A 22,451-nucleotide genomic window follows, 5' to 3' on the forward strand; every position below is an offset into this window, starting at 1 on the left:
GTCCTCGATTGTTTACGGAAATAATTAGTAAATCGTATTTACTGTTAGATTAACCAAATCCTCATCTCTGATACTTTTACTGTTAGATTAACTACAAAATGTTACGGTAAATAAAATTTACTTTTGTTCTTGTTACGGTAAATAATATTTAATGTTGTTCTTATTACGGTAAATAAAATTTATTGTTTTCTTGTTACGGTAAATAATATTTACTATTGTTCTTGTTACGGTAAATAAGATTTACTATTATTCTTGTTACGACAAATAAGATTTAATATAGTTTTTGTTATTGTTAATTAGGTTTACTAATTTTTTTGTTATAGATAATATTATTTACTATGATAGTTAATAATATTGACCTAAGGGTATAATTGGAATATTGGAATGTTGTCATGATAAATTGGCTATTTTCCTAAATATGTTAATAGTTTGGCTATAATTTTAAAGTAGGGGTGTCATTTTGGCTAGTTCTTTAGCCGGCCCTTAAATTAATTGATTAGTTATAGTAATTAGTTAGTTAAGTTCATAAATTAGGTAAATATATTTGTTAAGTTGTTATTTATGTAATTAATTCACATGTTTATAAAAATGCTAATTAGTTATTACATTTTAATAAGTATGTTAATATGTTAGGTTAATAAGTAGTTAATTTAATTAACTTGTTGATTAATTTGTTAATTTAATGAATGAAGTATATTTGTGTTTAATAAGTACATGTATTAATTATTGTAGTTATAATTGTTAATATATATAGTGTTTATAATTTGTTTAGTTAACTAATTAATTTGTAGTGGAAATCAAATTGGTTAATAAGTTGTTAGTTTAGTTAACTAATTAATTTGTAGTTTAATTGTTAACAATTTGTACTTAATAATGAAATTGGTTATGTAACTAATTTTAAATTTTAAATGTTAGTTTAATTAAGATTGAAATTGGTTCATTGTTTAAACTATAGATATTGATAAAATATTGTGACCAAACCACAGAGGCTCGGTATAGGACTTAGTTAATTAATATGATAGTTTCTGGATGGATTTTAAATGTTTTTAAAGTAGTTTGCAGGTTTTTGATTTAACAATATTATAGGGGAAACTCTGTCAAAATTTCGGTAGAGTTTTGAACCAATTAGAATCGAAATCCACTAGAAACAGTCCATTTTCAAAAACAATCCATTTTCCAGGATTGTTTCCAGGATTTTGAGGCGCTTTAGTATCTTTCCCACAATTTCTACAATCCATTTAAAAAAAATAAGATACTTTTCACAGTCTCTCTCTCATTCCTTCTAAATTCGCTTTCGGTCCGTTAGTAAGATCGGACTTTCAATGCTAATTAATAATTCTCGTTGTCTTTCTCGTTCAGCGAAATCAATGTCTAATCCAAGTAGAGATTGGGTTACCGAGAACGAGAGGTTGAGCTTGCAGTATAAAACAGGGGTTAACGAGTTTATCCGCATTGCAAGCAGACAACCGAACGAAAATGGCCAATATCGTTGTCCTTGCAAGTCTTAAAACAACGTGAGATGGCACGCCATCGGGGTCGTAAGGCATCACCTCCTGGACAATGGGTTTACCCCAGGCTACACAGAATGGTATCATCACGGCGAGCGCCTTGTCCTTACTCATAGTGAAGACCCCATTGGAACTGATCAGAGAGGAGTAGAAGGATTGCACGACGCCCTGCATGATATCATGGACCACGAGGATTTCGACGACTTTGCGGATCCGATCCCGAGCGAGGTGCGTGCGGAGGAGCAAGTGGAAGACTTATTTACCGAGTTGGAAGCGGAATTGTAACTTGGATGCAAAGAGTTTTCGTCTTTGTCGTTCTTGGTTTCGTTGATGCACATCAAAGTCACGAACCATTGGACGAACAAGTCGTTCACAGAACTCTTACAGCTCTTGAGGAAGTCTCATCCAACTGGTAACCGAATTCCGGAAAAGCACTACGAGGCAAAGGCGAAACTGAAGCGCTTCGGCATGGGGTACGAGATGATCGACGTGTGCACAAACGACTGCGTCTTGTTTCGAAAAGATCTCGAGAAAGCTGAAGTGTGCCCAGTTTGCAACGAGAGCAGATGGAAGCCGACTGGGAAACAGATACCGCAAAAGATATTGCGATATTTTCCCCTGAAAGATCGATTGAAGCAGTTGTACGCCTCTCGACACACGTCGCTTCAGATGCAGTGGCACGAAAGAGATCGCGTCAGAGAAGAAGACGTTCTACGACATCCTGCGGACGGTATGATGTGGAAGAACCTGGACGAGAGATACCCAGAATTTACCGAAGAGCCTCGGAACGTGCGGCTTGGATTAGCTTCTGATGGGTTCAACCCGTTTGGAGAAATGAGTCTAGCGTACAGCATGTGGCCTGTGGTACTGACTGCGTACAACTTGCCACCTTGGTTGTGCATGAAGAAAGAGTACCTTATGCTGACGCTTCTGATTCCCGGGCCGAGCTCACCATGAAAAAACTTGGACGTGTTCTTGCAGCCACTAGTTGAAGAGCTGAAAGAATTGTGGGAGACGGGATTCAACGTTCGAGATGGAGCCAACGATGAAGTGTTTCGGTTGCGTGCTGCGCTACTCTGGACGATAAACGACTTTCCGGCTCGATCGTATTTATCGGGATGGAGTGGACAAGGGTATCTCGCTTGCCCCACGTGCAACCTTGACACGCCGTCACTGAAAGTCAGAAACAGAATTGTGTATTACGACCATCGTCGATTTTTGCCCACGCGTCACCGATTGAGGAAAAGTAGCGATCACTACACAAATCGCCACGAGAGACGCAGTAAACCCAACAAGTTGACTCCGCAAGACATACTAGCTCAGTTGGCTAGTGTTTCTGTTGGTTCCGTTGGCAGAAAACGAAAGCGAGCCGAGAGTGAGCTTAATTGGGCGTAGAAAAGCATCTTCTACGAGTTGCCTTACTGGTCAGAGTTGGAGTTGAAGCACAACTTGGATGTCATGCACGTAGAGAAGAACGTGTGCGAGAATCTTCTTGGGACCATGCTTAGCTTAGAAAAGAAAAACTATGACACCGAGAAGGCGAGGTTTGATTTCATGGACTTGAAAATCAAAACCAGTTTGCACTTGCAAGAACAAGGGAATGGGTGGTACAAACCGCAAGCAGCGTACACTTTGACCCTTGAGCAGAGGCAGCGGTTTACCGAGTTCCTCCAATCTGTCAAATTTCCAGATGGCCTCGCTGGTAATTTGAAGAAAAACGTGACTGCTGACGGGAAGCTCACAGGTTTGAAGTCGCACGATTGCCACGTGATCTTGCAGAGGTTATTGGCTGTTGGTATTCGCCCTTTTGTGCCAAAGGCAATACAGGATACGATCTCCGAACTTTGCAACTTTTTCAAGTTGATTAGTTATAGAACGTTGAGAGTGGAAGATCTCGAAAAAGTGCAAAATTCCATTGTCGAGATACTATGTAAGCTTGAGATGATATTTCCACTTGCTTTTTTCACGATCATGGTTCACGTGGCGATTCATCTACCAGAGGAAGCGTTGTATGGCAGCCCGGTTCATATGCGGTGGATGTACCCTTTTGAGAGATACCTTGGGACGTTAAAACATTTTGTTAAAAACAGAGCTAGGCCTGAATACTCTATTGCGGAAGCTTACGTTGTAGAAGAAGCTCTAACGTTCGTTGGAAGGTATCTGGAGGATAAGAAAAGTGTTAATGAAGTTCCAGTTCGAGAGCTTTCTGTTTTTCGATCCGAGATGTGTGTGCCTTATGGGATGATGAAGCCGATAATATTAGACGATGAGCAGAGAGAGAAGGCGGAGTGGTATATCTTTACCAATTGTCCTGAAGTAGATCCATATTTGCTGTAAGTTTATCGATCCATGTGTTTCTCTAAGTTATTCCATTGTTAATCTGTTATTTGAGTAAAGTTTCGAACAACAGTGAGCATTTGGAACTCATACGAAGGAATTCTCAAGTGGGCATTGAAGATGCTAAACTCGAAGCAACGCATAGAAAAGAATTCAGAGATTGGTTTGCAAAAAAGGTAAACCCTAAACCTTAAACCAAATATATAATCAACGAATAACTCAAAACAGTGGTGTATGTGTGCCCGTGAGAGAGTACAATTTCTACAGACGAATGGAAGATGTCATCGTGCTTAACTATAGACATAACTGTCGTGTCGTACTATTCAAATGCATTTGGTATGGTGACAAGTATAATACAGGGCGAATAGTGCATGTTGATAAGATTACTGGAGCGACGAGTTCTTATACCACTAAAGAGTGGTTTACAAATGAGCCGTTCGTACTCGCGACTCAGGCGAAACAAGTCTTCTACATCCAAGATCTTGTTAAAGGTGGCGATTGGGAAATTGTTCAGGAATGCAATCATCGAGGGATTTGGGACATTCCCGAAGTTGACCCTACCACATCAGCCTTGGTCCCATTGACAATAGAATTGTCAAACATCGAAGGCCTGAATCATCGACACGAAACCGCTGAAATTGAGCTAGTCGGTATCGTTGACGATGATGAAGAATTTGATGAGGATAATGAGGCACACATCGTTTTTGAGGGAGAAGATGTTGATGTAGATATAGAAGAAGATACTAACATTATAGGCAGTGATGATGATGAGTGAGTAATATTTATCTAATATGTAACCACGGTTTTCCTCCGCCATATGTGAGGGCATTTTAATAAAATTTCGTGGTGTCGTCCACGTTTCTTTGTTTTCTAATTTTGTTTTCTTCTTATAGGATGTCGACTGGAGCAGGTGGAGGCGAGGATCCACCACATACGCCGGGATCCTCCGGATCGAAGAACACACGTGGACCAACGAAGGGTCTCGTGTCAGCGAGAGCAAGGGTAGGGACTCCTGGTGCGAATGTAGTTCGCTACGATCGGCGACACATGATGTTCTACCAGGACATCAAGGAGCAAAATCCCTTGATCGGCACCTTCTCGAACCGTCTTGGAAACTTGATCAAGGCGATGTTTCAAGCACACGCAAATGACTGGAATGAAGTCGAGCCTCAGCATGTGACGGCCGTTATGACCGCAATCCATAACGAGTACAGTTTTGTGTACGAGGATCCTGCAACTGGCGAGAGAGTGCCAGGTGATTGCATTCGCAACGAGATAGAGTCTACTATCATTCGCGAAATGAAGCAGTTGCGACGCAACCAAAAGTCAAAGTTATCATCTAGATTCTTCAACAAGTTTTGCGGGAAAATAGAGCTCGCTAGAGAAGAAACACCAAAGGGCTATACGCACGAGGCTTGGTTGAAGGCAATAGAGGTGTTCAACACACCGGAACATAAGGTATGAGTTGAACATGATTTTTTTTTCTCATCGAATCGAATTAAATGAATTTATGTCTCGCAGGCAAAGGCTGACCGCAACCGACAAAATGCGAAGAAGAAGCAGACAAAGGCCAGACAAGGGTCGATACCTTTTTTCGCTCATCGTCAGAAGAGCGTAAGTTGCTTAATTTTTATTAACATTAGACACGTTAGTCTTATTTTGATGATTAAAACTTGCAGAGGAAGGAGTATGGGACATTGCCCTCCGCATTAGCGACGTGGGAGAAAAAGCATCAAGATATTAACGGCAACTGGACAACGCCCTTCGCGAGTCAAAAATTTGTAAGTTACTTTATTTAATTACTTAATAATAATTATATAATAATTTTATTTGGTTTTTTTGTAAAGGCGCGAATCAACGCCGGAGTGGCAGATATTTTGCGACAAGCGGAGGAGGGAGGCGAAGAGGTGAGCCTCGAAGCCGCAGAGGAGTATGCGATGCATGACGTTCTCGGGCCACGCCGTGATTGGGATGTCGGGATAGGACCCACGACACCAGTTGGGGCTTTGAGTGTGGCTCGAGCTTAAGATGGAAGCTCGTCTGGTTCGTCACCTCAGTCACGTGCCGATCCAGTACTGTATACCGAGTTGCAAGCTCAGTTGGCATCACAACAAGCTCAAATGGCGGCACAACAAATGCAGATGGAAGAGATGCAGCGACAGCTTCTCTCGTTTACACAGATGCATACTGAGGCTTCCCCTACGCCGACATCAGCGGCAATGGCTGATAATGAAACGCCAGGTTCTGCGGAGTTTCAGCGCGATCGTCCTAGCGGTAGCGGCAGTGGCCGAGGAGGAAGCAGTAGTGGCCGCGGAGGCAACTTATTTGGAAGAGAAAATTCCTCTATAGATAAGTTTTATAGGCAACAACGAAAATAATTTGCACTTGTATATTTTTATATTAGCGAACAAACTCGTATTAGTTGTTTGTATATTAAAAATATTTTAATATGAAATATTAATTTCTAATTCTAATTATAATTCTATTATAATTCTAATAATATTAATTTCTAATTCTAATAATATTATATTCTAATTCTAATTATAATTCTAATATTTGTAATTTTTTTTTTTAAATAAATTGGGAATCGGGTGCGACAAGTCGCACCCAATACTATGGCGGGAAGGGTATTGGGTGCGACTAGTCGCACCCAATAAGATGGCGGGAAGGGTATTGGGTGTGACGACCCGACTTTTCGGACCGTCTTACTTCTACTTGTTTTCTAAACTTTAATAAATTTTTATAGAAAAATTGGAGGAATTTTTTTTTAAAACACATCATACAAAGGTGAACCAAAATTTTAAAAATTTTAAAAAGAAACAAAAGCATTAAAGAAACATATAGATTGCATTTCAAAATATCTCGAGTAGTACTTAACGAAAACAGAAAATATGAGATACCGATTTTAAACCAAAGATAGTAGCAAAGTAAAACGTAATCCATAAAATAACACTTTTAACGAACTAGAAAACCGTAACTTGTAGCGGAAAACATATTTCTTAATAAAGAAAACAAAACCATCAAATTTATTTCTTAATAACTTATAGCGGAAGACTTATTTCGTGAATGGAAACCATGACCCGCCCTCTCGCTATCGACGCCGCTAGTCCACCCTACTCAGTTCTTTGCGAGTTGTTTACCTACAACACAGACGCATATTTTTTTTCGAAAAGATGAGCTTACGCTCAGCGAGAATAATATAAAGCTCACAAAAAAAGAGTAATGCAATGCATGAACCGGTTATTAGTATTTTCAACTAATTGATGACTTGATCTTTCTTTTCTTGCTTCTATCAACTTTTAGTTCGGGGTGCCCCTAGGGTAGTCATACCTATTTCAGTGATCACTTTAGAGACGAAGATATGGGGTTGCAAAGCCCACACTTCGCTCAATCTAGCTAATAAACTTATTAGGGCCTCGGCCCGAGAAATTTCTCCATTTGAGCCTCGGCCCGAGAAATTCTCCATAATACCTCCGTAGCTCGAGGCGGTATGACTCCATTGCTTAACTTTATCTTTTCACTTTGAATCTTACGTTACATACTGATATGACATGAGCATAAATTTTTATATATATAACCTCATACAAAAACGTGACTAGAATAAAACATGTATCTCAAATCTACTTTAACATAACACCACATGGCATACAACACATAAATCACATACTACTTCAACTAATCACGCAATCAAATAACAAATCGCATACTCAAACATATAAATCTATAAACAATTCATATCATGAATAAACACTCATCAAATATATTTTGAACTAATCTGTGTTGCAGTGAGATTATTCTCACCTTGACAAAACGGGAATAAAGCTCTCTGGGTCGAAGACGGATTGGAAGCTCTACTTGACCCGAATTCGGGTCAAGTAGAGCTTCCAATCCGTCTTCGACCCAGAGAGCTTTATTCCCGTTTTGTCAAGGTGAGAATAATCTCACTGCAACACAGATTAGTTCAAAATAAAATATGATAAGTATATGATCTGATTGAGTTAGTAATATATTTTTTATTATTATTATGTGATTGTTGACATATGTGTGGTATGGTATGATATGATAAATTATGAATGATATGTTATGTATGCGGAGTTTATGATATGATATGGTATAATATGTTATGTAATGATATGATATGATATTGTATGGTATGATAAATTATGAACGATATGTTATGATATGCTGAGTTTATGATATGATATGGTATGGTATGCTATGTGATGATATGATATGATATGATATGTTATGTGATGATATGTTATAAATTAGAATACTTATATCATGTTCTTTTTCTAGTCATGTTATCATGTTTATTGAATGTCATACGTCATTCGTGCATGTAACGAAAAAAAGTGAAAAGATAAAGATAAGCAAGGGAGTCGTACCGCCTCGAGCTACGGAGGTCTTAATGAGAATTTCTCGAGCCGACTTACGGGCCCCAATGGGGAAATTTCTCGGGCCGAGGGCCTAAGTTTATAAGATAGAGCGAAGTGTGGGACCTTGCAACCCCATATCTTTGTCTCTAAAGTGTGCACTGAAATAGGTACGACTACCCTAGGGGCACCCCGAACTAAAAGTTGATAGAATCAAGAAAAGAAAGATCAAGTCACCGTTTAGTTTTAAAATACTAATAACCGGTTCATACATTGCATTACTCTTTTAATTTTGTGAGCTTTATATTATTCTCGCTGAGCATAAGCTCATCTCTTCGAGAAAAAAAAATATACGTCTGTGTTGTAGGTAAACATCTTACAAGGAACTGAGCAGGGCGGGCTAGCGGCGTCGATAGTGAGAGGGTTGGGTCATGGTTTCCATTCACGAATTAAGTCTTCCGCTACAAGTTATTAAGAAATAAAGTTTAAAGTTTTGTTTCCGTCATTAAGAAATAAGTCTTCCGCTATGAGTTTTAAAGAAATACATTTTAAAGGTTTTTATTTTCATTTACTTCGAAGTTTCAAAGAGTTTTATATTTTGGTTGAGATTTAGATTATGGATTATGTTTTAGTATTTTTGCTTCTATGTTTGGTTTTAAATTCGTATTTTCAATTTTGGCTAAGTACTTCTCATGAAGTGTTCAATATGCAATTTTCATATTTTTCTTAAATGCTTTTGTTTCTTTTTAAGATCTTTGAAATTTTAGTTCGCCTTGTTTCGATGTATTCTTAAAAAAAAAATTTACATCAAATTTTCTTAAGTTTTTAATAAGTAAGATAAGTAAGACGGTCCGAAAAATCGGGTCGTCACAGTGTTCCACGTCTCTATGCTCAAAAAGTACCTGCCCAATCCAAATCATGAGCTAATCCAAGAGCCTATCGAAGTGCACGAAGACTTGACATATGAAGAGAAGCCAGTAAAAATTCTTGATCATGAAGAAAAGATCCTAAGGAACAAGGTGATTCTGTTAGTCAAGGTATTTTGGCGGAATCATAAAATCGAAGAAGCCACTTGGGAGCGCGAGGATGACATGAGATTGCGTTATCCCGACCTTTTCTTAGAAGTATAATACGTTAAAGTAAGAATTTTCATGTTTCCTTCTTTTGTATTTTCTTGATAATTTTCGGGACGAAAATTCTAATAAGTAGGGGAGATTGTGAAACCCCGATTTTTCTTTTTAGCCATTTCAGAATTTAAATTTTGTTATGTGAAATTTCTATTTTCTTAAAGATAAATGTACAGTATATGTTTTGGATTATGGAGGTATCATGTGCATGTGTATAGATATGAATAATATATTAGTTGACTAATTTTCTCTTTAACGATATATATATATATATATATATATATATATATATATATATATATATATATATTGGTGTGTTTCTATTCCTATATAGATTTTACACGTAAAAAGTTACTTGTGTGATTTTGTATAGCTTTAAAGCGCAATCACATGTTGAAAGAATGTTTAATACAGCGCTTGAAATGACGTGGTTCAAAAAATCAAAAGTTTTGACATATACAGGAAAATATAGTGCAATTAAAGGGTTATATGCATGATAGTAGGAAAGAAATAGTTTTTTTCCTTTTCAAATATGTATTTGGGCAGGTGTACGCTAATGAAATCTTGCACATATATATATATATATATATATATATATATATATATATATATATATAGTTGACTTTTAAGATTAATGCTGTCAAGATTGATATTAAGTTCTTGCCTCCTTTTTAACGTGGGATTTTGTTTTTATTAATTACCGTATACAAATTTGAAAAGAGATATTTTTACATTAATTAGACATAATGTATAGTGATATCATACCTTTTTGTCATTCCTTTCTTTTGTTTAGCTCCAGCCTTTTTCCTGTCTTTCTTACGTTATCAAAACTTTTTTTTTTCAAAACACTATCCCAGAGAAGAAAAAAAAAGAGTAAGAACCAACGAGAGAGAGAACGAATACGTCAAAGTTATTAGGTGGTTTCCCTTCCTCAGTTGGTTTTGTTCCTAGCAAATTGTTGGAATTTATTCTTTGACCAAATAAGAGGCATTCTTTTTATAACTTCTCTTTTCTTTTGCAATTTTTGTTTAGTTAATCTGTTTTTGTTTGCAGATGAGCAATTTTAGTCTGAATATTTTATACATAACTACTTAAGATGTTTTCAATACAGTTGTAATATATCATAATTTTTACATGAACGGTTTTTATTTCAAAAATCTTTTACGCTCACTGCACAAAAATTTTATTTCTATTTCAAACAGTGTAGTTTTGTATTTAATTAAAATACCTACGAAACATATTTTTATATGAAATTTTTATACAAAATATTTTGGTACGTCCTTGATATATGATAAAATTTATATGAATTTTGAATGTGTATTTATCTATAAAATAAATATTTTCAGACCGGCATGCAGATTGTTTCAGTTTTCTCTAATACCCTTTTATCATTTTATACTTTGACTTTTGTTTTCGTCAACTTAAATTCCGATTTTGGTCTTATCACTGAAGACTAATATGATCAAATTTATATTTTCTAGTCTCTGGAATTTTTCCAGAATTTTTCTCAAAAAAATATTTTTTCCCGGAACCCGAGGACGAAGGGTATTTTCGTCTTTTGACGTCCCTGTTCCTTCTCCGATTTTTTTTCCCAGAATCTTTGTTATGTCTAGAAGTGTCTTATAAGAACCTAATTCCTATCTGTTCGAATAGGTCCCGAGCCAAATACTTTTTCCGATCGTTCGATAGTTTAAAGTCGCACGTTTTCGAATCAAGGTGAGAATAATCTCACTACAATACGGATTAGTTTAAAATTAATTACGATGAGTGTGTGATCTGACTTGGTTAATATGTGTTATATGATTGATTGTGTGATTTTTCTTATGTGCGTGTATATGTTATTGAGTAAATTGTGATTATTATGATATGTCTTGTTATGATGAGTTTATGTATGAGTTTAGTACAACTTTGGCATAACATGTTCTATCTATTAGCATGTTTTATTTATGTTTATGTCATATGTCATCTTTGTACGTAACACAACTAATCAAGTGACAAGATAAGTAAGAGAGTCGTACCGCCTCGAGCTACGGAGGTATTAAGAGAATTCTCTCGAGCCGACCTACGGGCTCACAAAGGGAGTTTTCTCATATGATATGTTTATTAGATGGTGCGAACTATGGGAGGTCGCAGCCCCGTAGTTCGTTTCCAAAGTGTACACTGAAATTGGTACGACTACTCTAGGGGCACCCCGAATAAAATATGATAAGACTTATGATACGAAAGACCATGACACTATTAGAATTTAAAACACTAATAACCGGATCATGCATCGCATTACTCATCTTTTTGTGAGTTATAGTTATTCTCGCACAGCGTTAGCTCATATTATGTGTATTCGTCCGTATTGTAGGTAAGCAACAAATAAATAAGTGAGGAGGGTGGATCAGCGGCGTTCGATGGCTAAGGGGTTGGGTTGGGGTTCCGCTCGCTTATTTAAAAGACTTCCGCTACGAAATTTTATAGACACTCGGTTTGAGATTTTTTTATGCTTAAGATACTTTCCAAGTTTAATAAGTTGTGCAAAACTGAAGTTGAATTTTTATGGTTTTATTTCCGTTGAATATTCCAACCACCTACTTTAGTTTGGAATTCCGAATTAAGTATTTCTCAAATATTCAAATAATGTTTTTGTAAGATTTCAAATGTTGGTTATTTTCAAAGTTGTTTTTATTATTTTAAAATCTAAACTTTATAAATAAATGAAATGATGTTTTAAAAAAAAAATTACCCACTTTTTTTTCTAAGTAAAAGAATTAAGATAAATATGACGGTCTGGAAAGCTGGGTCGTCACACACCGGCTCTTTTTCCCTCATTAATTAGCTAATTATTTTTGGTATTGTTTGTTTGTTTCTATTCCATGGATATATGGTTGTAATTGTAAATACAAACTGAATGTTGAGATGCTGAGTGGGTGCCAACCTAGTTGGGATGTACTCAACCTCTCATATATCATTCCTTTCTTAATCAATATCAATGAAGTATTATTTTTTTATTCCATTTTTACGCTCATATTCTCTTACTACCTGTTTATTTATTTTCTGATTTTTTTTTTATTTGTTTGCATCAACAGATAATCATATCAATATGCCAAAACGTAGTTTTGTTTCTTCAAATATAAATAAATTAACTGATATAATTCACAATGAAAGATAGGTACGAGTCCAAGGAAAAGTAAAAAATCAACGTACTTAGTACTAATTATCTTCTCTTCTTTATTATATCTTATATCGCTTTGCCAGCATGGCTCGAAAAAATGGAAGCTTAGACATGTTAAAACGTTTACAGTCGTACCATTTCCGAAATTATCTTACAAATATGTTAATGAAGTATTATTTTTTATTCCATTTTTGCTCTCATGTTTTTACTACCTGATCATAATATAAAATATATTTGTGAACAAATTTAGAGCGTTAATTTTTTTTGTACATTTTCACTCTTTTTTTCTTCTTCTTTCTCTTCTCTCTCTATTCTAGTTCTCTCTTTTCTTTGTAAAAAAATCCCCTTTATGATAGAAATTCTTTGGAGTAATAGATAAAGAAAAAAAGCCTCCTCGAAGGCAAGATTTGTTGACTTAAATGTCAACAAAAACTAAATTCTTTGATTATAATTTATATGTTAACAAATCGTGATATTTGTTGACATACTATAAATCAACAAATCCTAAATATTATAATATATAAGTCCACAAATCCTGAATTTGTTGACATACAAGTTAACAAATGTGGATAAGTCAATATTTTGATGACTTGTATTGCAACAAATATCAAAAAATGTTATGTTATATGACAACAAATCCTGGATAGGTTGTGGTGAGATTGGCCATGAGGGTCTGAACAGGAAATCATAATCGCGGGTGTACGTGTTTGCGAGACATAGAAAAGATTACTTAAAGAGATTTGTAAGTAACTAGGCCACTTTAAACATGTGATTTTGGATTTAGCCTATGTTTGACAATTTTTAGGGATATAGCCAAATGGCTTATATGGCAATAATTAAGGTCTGATTTGCCCTTATTTATTAACAAATTCGTCACTTTCTCTCTCCTATTTTTTTTCAAATAATTTTTTTTGCATCAAAACTTCAAAAATTTGTATCTTTCTCATACGAACTCGAAATTGAGTGATTTCAGATCCTACAAATTCGTGGCGTCGAGATCTTAAAAAATAGACCCATTGTGTTTGATGAATAATTATGTTTAATGCATCATAGTTACGTTTCCATTTATTTTTTTGATAATTTCAAAAATTTCCAGTTATTTCCATATTTAAGGTAGTAACGTGATTTTTCTACATCTATGGTATTAAACATGATTTTTCATCAAACACAATGGATCTATTTTTGAAGATCTCGGCGTCACGAATCCGTAGGATTCGGAATCACTCAATTTCGAGTTCATATGAGATAGATATGGTTTTTTGAAGTTTTTATGTAAAAAAAAATGTAGGAAAAAAGTAAGAGAGAGAAAGTGACGAATTTGTTATTAAATAAGGGTAAATCAGACCTTAATTATTGCCACATAAGTCTATTGGCTATTTCCCTAAAAGTTGTGAAACATGGGCTAAAAACAAATTTTATAGTTTCATTTTGGCTATTTCGCTACACTGCCCTTACTTAATTGAGAAAAAACCTCAAGGGTACTAACATTGATATTTCACACTAGACCCATCAATAATTTTTTCATGATTATAGTTTTAGTTGATTTTGGTAAAAATCTTCCCAAACTACTAATATTTCAATCCAAATCCCTATGTTAAAATTTTATATACATATATATATATATATATATATACATATATATATACATATATATATATACATATATATATATATATATATATATATATATGGGCACATGAAATTAAATATCGAAAAGAAAAATCTACTTTAATATGTAATAAAGCACATGAAATTAAGTGTCAAAAATTGAATTTAAAGTAAGTATCTTTATCACCTCAAAAAAAAAAAAGTAAGTATCTTTATTTTATGGACACCCTAAGCGATTGGATCCATGTTCTATAAAGTGTAAATTATGGGATGAAAAATTTCATTCCAACTTTTATGGATATTAGATGGAGCTTAAAATTCATGTTTTCGTATTTAAGAAAAATATATTTTAAATGTGATATTAAAAGATTTTTTTTGAATTTTTTGTTTGTAGTTGTGGATCAATTTGTAAAATAATTGACAAAAATTATTTTAAACTTATCTGTACTCTTGATGACAAATATGTGAAAAAGAAAATGAACTGATTTTGTATGTGATAATAAATTGTTGGTTTTGTTAGCAGATGTTACATTGAAGAAAAATAAAGGTGAGGGGATTTCTGTGAAAGCCCAAAATGTTAGTCATGAAAGAGTTAAAAATTTTGTGATAAATATGTTAAAATTGAATCGTTTGTTATGTGTTACATAATACTTTATGCTTCTTTTTGGTATTTTGAATACTCTTTGTCTCAAGACAAAGATGAAAGAATTATTTCCCAAAATATTGCTCAGGAAATTTGAACAAGTTTATGTCATATCTGTATTAAGATGAATTATGGTGTGTGGTATATATATATATATATATATATATATATATATATATATATATATATATATATATATATATGTGTGTGTGTGTGTGTGTTGTATTAAGTAGCATACAAGTGGAGGTGTTTGAAATCATCAAGAGATCCTCATCTGACGGCTAAAGCTTCATCAGCAAGTTTCAGTTTATTGAGCAAGCTGGGCGAGCTGCGGAGTTGAGCGAGCTGCGAGCTAAGTTGAGCGAGCTGGTTTGGTGCTTGCGTGACTCAAGTTTCTCGGATTCTGAAGACCGTTGGATCATCAGCGAGAGATTACTTGAAGGACACGTCAGCGTAGCAGGGGTCTTTAAATACGAGCTTGTTGTAACCTTTATAGACAGAACATATTCACAAACTATCTGAGATTACATTGGAGAGAAAAAACTGAGAGAATATCATCGAGTGAGAGAGGACATCGAATGATATCAGATTGAAGGTTTCCGGTTGTATTGTTGGTTTGTATTGTTCATCATTGTTGATAGTGGAACTACCCCAAGGCTGGACGTACGTAGGTTATTTAAGACCGAACCACGATAAAATCCGGTGTGCTCCTACTTTATCTTTTACGTTCTTGTACATTGTGTTTGTATTGATCTGTTTCTTGCATCACAAGGTACTTCAGTCTCGAAGGCTTGTGTGTTTAACAGGGTCGAAAACGTAACAATATATATATATATATATATATATAATGTGATATATGTATAAATACATATATTAGTTTTATATATACATATATTGGTTAAAGCATACCTTCTTACGTTACAAAATAAGGTAATAAATACTTTTTACTTTCAGTAGTGTAATTTTCCTGATTTATAATTGGTATGTAAAAAAAAATGGTATTTGTCTAAGAGTTGACGTTTTGGTTTAATACATTATTATATGGCATAATAAGATTTCTAAAGAATAAAAACTATGTATATGTATGCAGTGAGTATATGCATGTATTACGTGTAACTATGTATATGGCATAATAAGATCTCTACATTATAATTATAACCGTAACTATGTATAAAATTCATACAAATGAAATTGCGTTATAATGTACGATAATATACGATACTGTACGATAAAATTCATACTTTTTGGACATTTTAAGTGGAAAAAAGTCAAATTAACGTGAAACTTTGTCATTCTAGGTTATCATAGCTCGTCGGATTCCTTCGTATCACATCGAATTTAGTTATATCTCGTCGAAATCGAGGGTGAAAGATCGAATGAGAGATTGAGAAGATAGAGAGTGAAAGTGAAATGAGTGTATTTGTTCAAAAGGGTATTTGTGTCCGAAATTGGGACAAAAATCCATTTTTAGATATTTTTAAAGTATGTGGTCTAATCTCGATATTTTGTTAACTTTTAGGTCTATAAAATGAAATTTCTCATTGTATCGGAATCTCAATGGTACATTCTGAAAAGAAAGAACCTGTTAAAATGCACGGATGTCTCCTTAAAGCATAATTTTTTTGTAACAAAAGTTAAGATAGGGATAGAAAACAAATAATATTATTCTTTTGTTGTTGCCACGCGTGAAAGGTTGTACGGTCAATAAAAATTCTAAAACACTGGTTTGATTTGGTGGCCCAAATGTTTTTTTATCCTTGTAAGGATTGATATCAAATAGAAGAGGTTTAATTTTTCCTTTTTTCTTTCCTTACTATTTTGTTTGAATAAGTTTAGTGCTCTGTCAAGTATATATATACATATATTTTACTTTCTATAATACTAGCCTACGTGGTTTAATTAGTTAATCCTCCCATATAATGAATGAGATTCTTTTACTTGTTAAACTTAGAAAATCATGTAGAGATATCGATTTTCCATTAATGTTTTCTTCATCTTTGTCCCCACTTCATAGAGCATGGACGACCATTTCGGGCGCGGGCGCGGATCTAAAATGAGCAATAATTTTTCTCCTAGGGATAATTTGTCGTTTGTATATATAGAGAGTTTGATTTTTGAGGTGAGTTTAATTTTTTAGAAGTGTTTCCATCAATCCGTCGAGCAATGGCTTTTGATGGATCATAAAACAATAAAACCATACTAGTCCTTATAAAAATAATTTGGTCAACAGTTATAACAAAATAAGTGAATAAAAACTAAACTTTAAGCTTTGATCTTGGTAAATCTTTGACTTGAAAATATTTTGACATTTACTTGAAAAATGGTATTTTAATACCAACTTAATAGAAAATAAATTATAATAAATTTGTTAATCAAGCTAAGGATAAAATGATACAATACTATAACATACTATTTAATTTATATTAAAACTTTATTTTAGAAATTATGTTAAATCTAATTTATCTTATGCTTAGCGGAAGTCTTTCTTACATAGTTGCAACCATAACCCGACCCTCTTGCTATCGATGCCGCTGGTCCATACTCATCACTTAGCAGTAAGTTGTTTACCTACAGCACATGCGTAAAATTTTTGTGAAAATGAGCTATCGCTCAGTGAGAACAATATAATACTCACAAAACAAGATGAGTGATGCAATGCATGAACCGGTTATTAGTATTCTCATTCTAAAGGTGAATTGGTCTTTCTTAACATAAATCTTATCGTATTTTATTCGGGACTCCCCTAGAGTAGTCGTACCAATTTCAGTGTACACTTTGGAAACAAAGATATGGGGTTGCAAGGTCCCATACTTTGCTCCATCTTATAAACTTATAACATATGATAAATTTCTCCATTTGGGCCCGTAAGTCGGCTCGGAAAATTCTCCTTGCAGACCTCCGTAACTCGAGGCGGTACGACTCTCGTACTTATCTTTTCATTTTATTATTTAGGTGACATGCAAATATGACATGTAATATAGATAACCATATCATAACATGTATCACGTGACTTATAAATATAAACAAAACCACATAATACTATCAAACAACCACGTCATGAATCACAAAACCCATCATAATTTTATTTAAAACTAATATGTGTTGTAGTGAGATTGTTCTCACCTGAAGTTGAAAATTACGATCTTTGATCGTGAACCGCTTAAATGCTCTACTCGGTTCAAAACCTAATAGGAAAGATTAATAATTAGGATATCACTTAATACCCACTAAAAAATATACTATTTTGGACGGAAAAGGTTTAAGAAAAAATTCAAAACTCATCACTAAGTAAAATTACTAAAATACCCTTAGGTATCAAATCTCGAGGAAATAAAACTGTTGAGATTAATTTTACAAAAATTCCATAAAATATAAAATAAGATTCTGATTCCTATTTCGTGAAGTAGCAGTGCCGAAAACAGCTTTAAAAGTGTCTTACAATTCATACTAGAATAATTAATTAAATCGTTAAATAACAATATTTTCTTGTATATTCCAAAATAAAATAATATAAATCTAACATAAGCTAAAAACTCGTTCAGCTATAAAGCTAGATTTTCTTAACTCCAAATCAAAACCGCAGACGCTTTCAAGAATGTTAATAAATAAATATTTATTTTGTTTTTTCAAAAAATACGAAAATTTAAAAGTGTGTCAAAAACATATTCGATTACGTATATAAAAAAAAATAGCAGCTCAAGATATTAGACTATATATATAAGAAAACACGTCTTCCTTAAATTTTGTTATAGCAGGAAGTGATTTAATAAAGGGTAATTTAGCAAAATAGCCAAATCAAACCTTTAAAATTGCTAAATAGCCAAGGTTTTGTAAATACTAAGTAAATAGCCAGATAGAATTTAAGACAAATCAGACTTTACTAAAAAACCCTACATTTCCCGCCCATGCACACGAATGACTTAAAAAAAAAAAAATGAGTTAGCGTGTAACGAAAAACGAGGAACATTAACTGCAATTGATTTCCGAATATCTCTCCACCATTTTCATACGCCATTAAGAAAAAAAAACTCCCAAAAATATTTCAAATCCTCTCCTCTCTGCGACGAACAGGGTTCTCCATTTGGGCGACCGACGAACAAGAAAAAATTTCCAGATCGCGTCCTCTAGACGGCTCCAACAGGTATGCATGTGCGATTATTCTGCAATGGAAACTCTTATTTACCAATATTCATCCTCGATTTACTTATTAAAGTATGAAATTTTTTATTTACAGCCTCGATTTACTTCATAAACAAAGAAAAAAAATTCTTTTTTGGATTCGATTATGAAATATACGGTATAGAACATTCATCTCCCTATATATTGTGAGTCCGTGTATTAATGGCTATAATCCCAACATTTACACACAACCCTGTTCATGACCTCGAAATTTTGGGGAACCGACTATTGTGAACGAGTTTGAGGAATTAATCTTGATTTGTTTGTCAATATATTGATGCGTGGTTAAATGACAACAGGTTTCGGTGTAAAATGTATGGGATAAAATATTGTGAATGCGTTTAAAATGGTTGTGTGTTTACTGATAGAATGGAAGAGGTTTTGAACTTGTTTGCAGTAAATCTGAGTTAATCCGAGGTTGTAAACCTTGGTTTTGACAACAGGACTAGTTGTTAATGTTTGTAGTAAATGTATGTAAATATTAATAGTTTTTATTTCGGATTCGTGTAAGTGTTTATTTACGCATATTTACTGCATAATTTGTCGTATCCTGAACTTATTTTCATAGACAGATTGAAATATGATTAAACAAGATTGAATTTATTTCAGGGCAGAAAAACTTAACTCACCATGGCAAGAACAAAAACTCCAGCTGTCAAAAACAAAGAGCTAACAATTACACCCTCTTCTGAAGTAGAGGTAAATTAACGTTTTATGATATGTTTCAATAAATATTTTGGCCTAAGAATATTTACAACAAACCTATTTACAATGATGTTGCGTGATGATATTGTAGGTCCCGGCAAAACCTCCAAGAAAAATAGTTAGATCGCGTAGAGAGAAAACAGGGAAAGGATCACAAACTACACTCACAGACCACAAGGTAAATTTCAAGATAAACGTTGACATCATATGTATTTATGAGTAGTTTGAAACTAACTTGAATTTACAGTTTGGCGAGCTCATAATCCCAAAAACATTCTGGGATACACAGCAGCGAATAATAGCTCACTCTCAGTTTGATATAATGTATTTACTCAAAAGAAGCCTGACAACTTATTTCCAGAAGAATTTATTCAACCAAGGACCATTTGGAAAGTTCCAAAACTTACAGGGGACCACATACCCTAAGAAGTTAATACATCTACTGGTCTTATCACAAGTACATTCCGAGGACCCTACTGAACTCCTTTTCAACATAGGGGGTAATGTTTTGGCATTCAATGTCTATGATTTCGAGCTCTTTTCAGGTACCCACAATTTTCACCTTTTATTTACATAACTTTATAGATAATGATAACTGAGAACATGAGAATTTTTCAGGATTGAAATGCGGGCCAATTCCTGACATTGACAACGACTTGCGCCCTGACAACCCTCTCAAAGATGAGTACTTTATGGTGAGTGGTACTCAAAAAGCAAGGTATTTACTAGGAATGTTGTCCGGAAGCTTTGGCGGGAGTGATGAAGATAGGATTGCCCTGATGAATGTGTGCATCCTAGAGCTTATGGTGTTACCAAGGGAACTAAAGGTCGAAATCAATGATAAACACCTTCGTATGGCAGCTGACCCTCAACTGTTTTCTTCATATCCATGGGGCCAAGTCAGCTACAATGCACTATGTGCATCAATGAGGAAATTGCAAACTGGCTGTGTTGGTACCAAAGGATTCAACATTGAGGGTTTTCTTCAACCCTTAGTTGCATGGGCATTCGAAGTAATTCCAGAGTTTGCAGCTCAAACCTTCACAACCCGCCAACCAGAACATAACATTCCAAGAATGTTAAAGTGGGCGTTTGATTGCACCCCCACCTACGATGAGCTCAAGGTGGCTATATTCGAAAATACCAAGGTATTTACTATAACATAACATTTATGTAAATATTTAAGTGTAAATACTAACAAAAATTTGATTTGTAATACTACAAACAGATTAGGATAATCCCCGTGATACCTACGGAAGAAGAGTTTGCATTGGGATTCGAACCAAGTGATGAATCAAAACCCACTCTACGACATCCTCCTAGGGACAATGACATAAGTCCGGCATCCAAAAAAGGGAAATCAAAGGTCACCAACAACGCAACCTCCTCAAACAATTCAGCGCCAAAAGATGTGAACGAGGAAATCCAATTTCTCAAAGACGACTTAGATTTTACACATCGCAGAATGTATAAAATGCAAAAAGAAATAGAGGACGTTAACGAAAAGTACAACAAGTTGGTGGAAATCGTAAACCAGTTTATTCATAGAGATGATAATTCCCCTCATGCACCTCACAATATAGTAATCTCCTAAACATTTACTAATTACTGTATTTATTGTATTTACACTAATTAATGTATTTCTAGTATTTACAACAAACTTTTAAACAGGTTGAAGGGACACCCAACAATAAACCCGAAGACGTTATCGCGCACGATAGTGATGAAGAAGACATGAACGAGGTAAATAATAGTACCTGAATACGTTAATATACTTAATGTTAACATTGATTAACGTTGTGAATTTTCAGGTTGAAGTATACCTTGACAAGAATACCGAACCTACTGCTCAGATTGAAAAAGAAATTACACAAGTAAATTCGGCCCAATCAACTATATTAATATATATTAACATTGTATATCTAAATTCATTTGTATTTACATATGCACACAGGCTGAAGACGCCACCGTTGTACAAACCAAAGTGACAACAAACATCGCGGCACAACCTAATGCACAGCTTGAACAAGAAGTATTGGAAGAGGCAATCAAGTCATATCAATTGACATTGACAAAATTGGTATGGAAAATGCTACCTTTTCAATAACATCAACCAATGGTTTACTTATTTCTGCATGAAACACCTATAAGAATTATATTCTTTAATATTTAAAACTTTACAGATGAAAATGAGGTCAAAGAAAGATAAAAATGACAATCAAAGAGAGGAAGGACAATCATCAATTCAGCCGGTTGAGTACGTAGACGTAAACATCCAAAAAGAGGGCACGGTAATGTTTGTAAATAATAAAACTTCAATAAAATTAAATCTTCACATATGACTAGTAATTCCAATATTTATATGAACCAGGACAATGTGGAGCATGACATATCACCTCTGTTGGGACCAGACAAACTAGTGAATTACAGCCCAGTATGTTAAACAAGTTTATATTTACAACTAAAAGATTTTTGTAAATAAATGATTAAAATATTTCCAGGACTCATTGAAGAGATTACAAGATGATTGGCGATATATGCTGGATAACGTTGACATCGTTGCTGCGACACAGGTCCCCAGGTTGGTGACAATAAAGCTCCAACCGAGAAGGACGAAACAAGAGTGAAAAAGCGTCTCAAGAAGAACGGCGAACCAGTTGCAATGAAGCTTGCAGTCAATGAGAGACCAAAACGCGTTATAAAGAAACCAGCAACGCTACATTCCCCATATGTCACGAAAAAGAAAGGAACCAAGCAAGTTGATGAGAATCCAAGCAGCCAGCCTAGTTTCTCACTCAACATCGACGA

This window comes from Urtica dioica, chromosome 8 (genome assembly GCF_054948205.1).
Source record: "Urtica dioica subsp. dioica isolate 48M chromosome 8, U.dioica_male_clone48M_v1_H2, whole genome shotgun sequence".
NCBI lineage: Eukaryota > Viridiplantae > Streptophyta > Magnoliopsida > Rosales > Urticaceae > Urtica > Urtica dioica.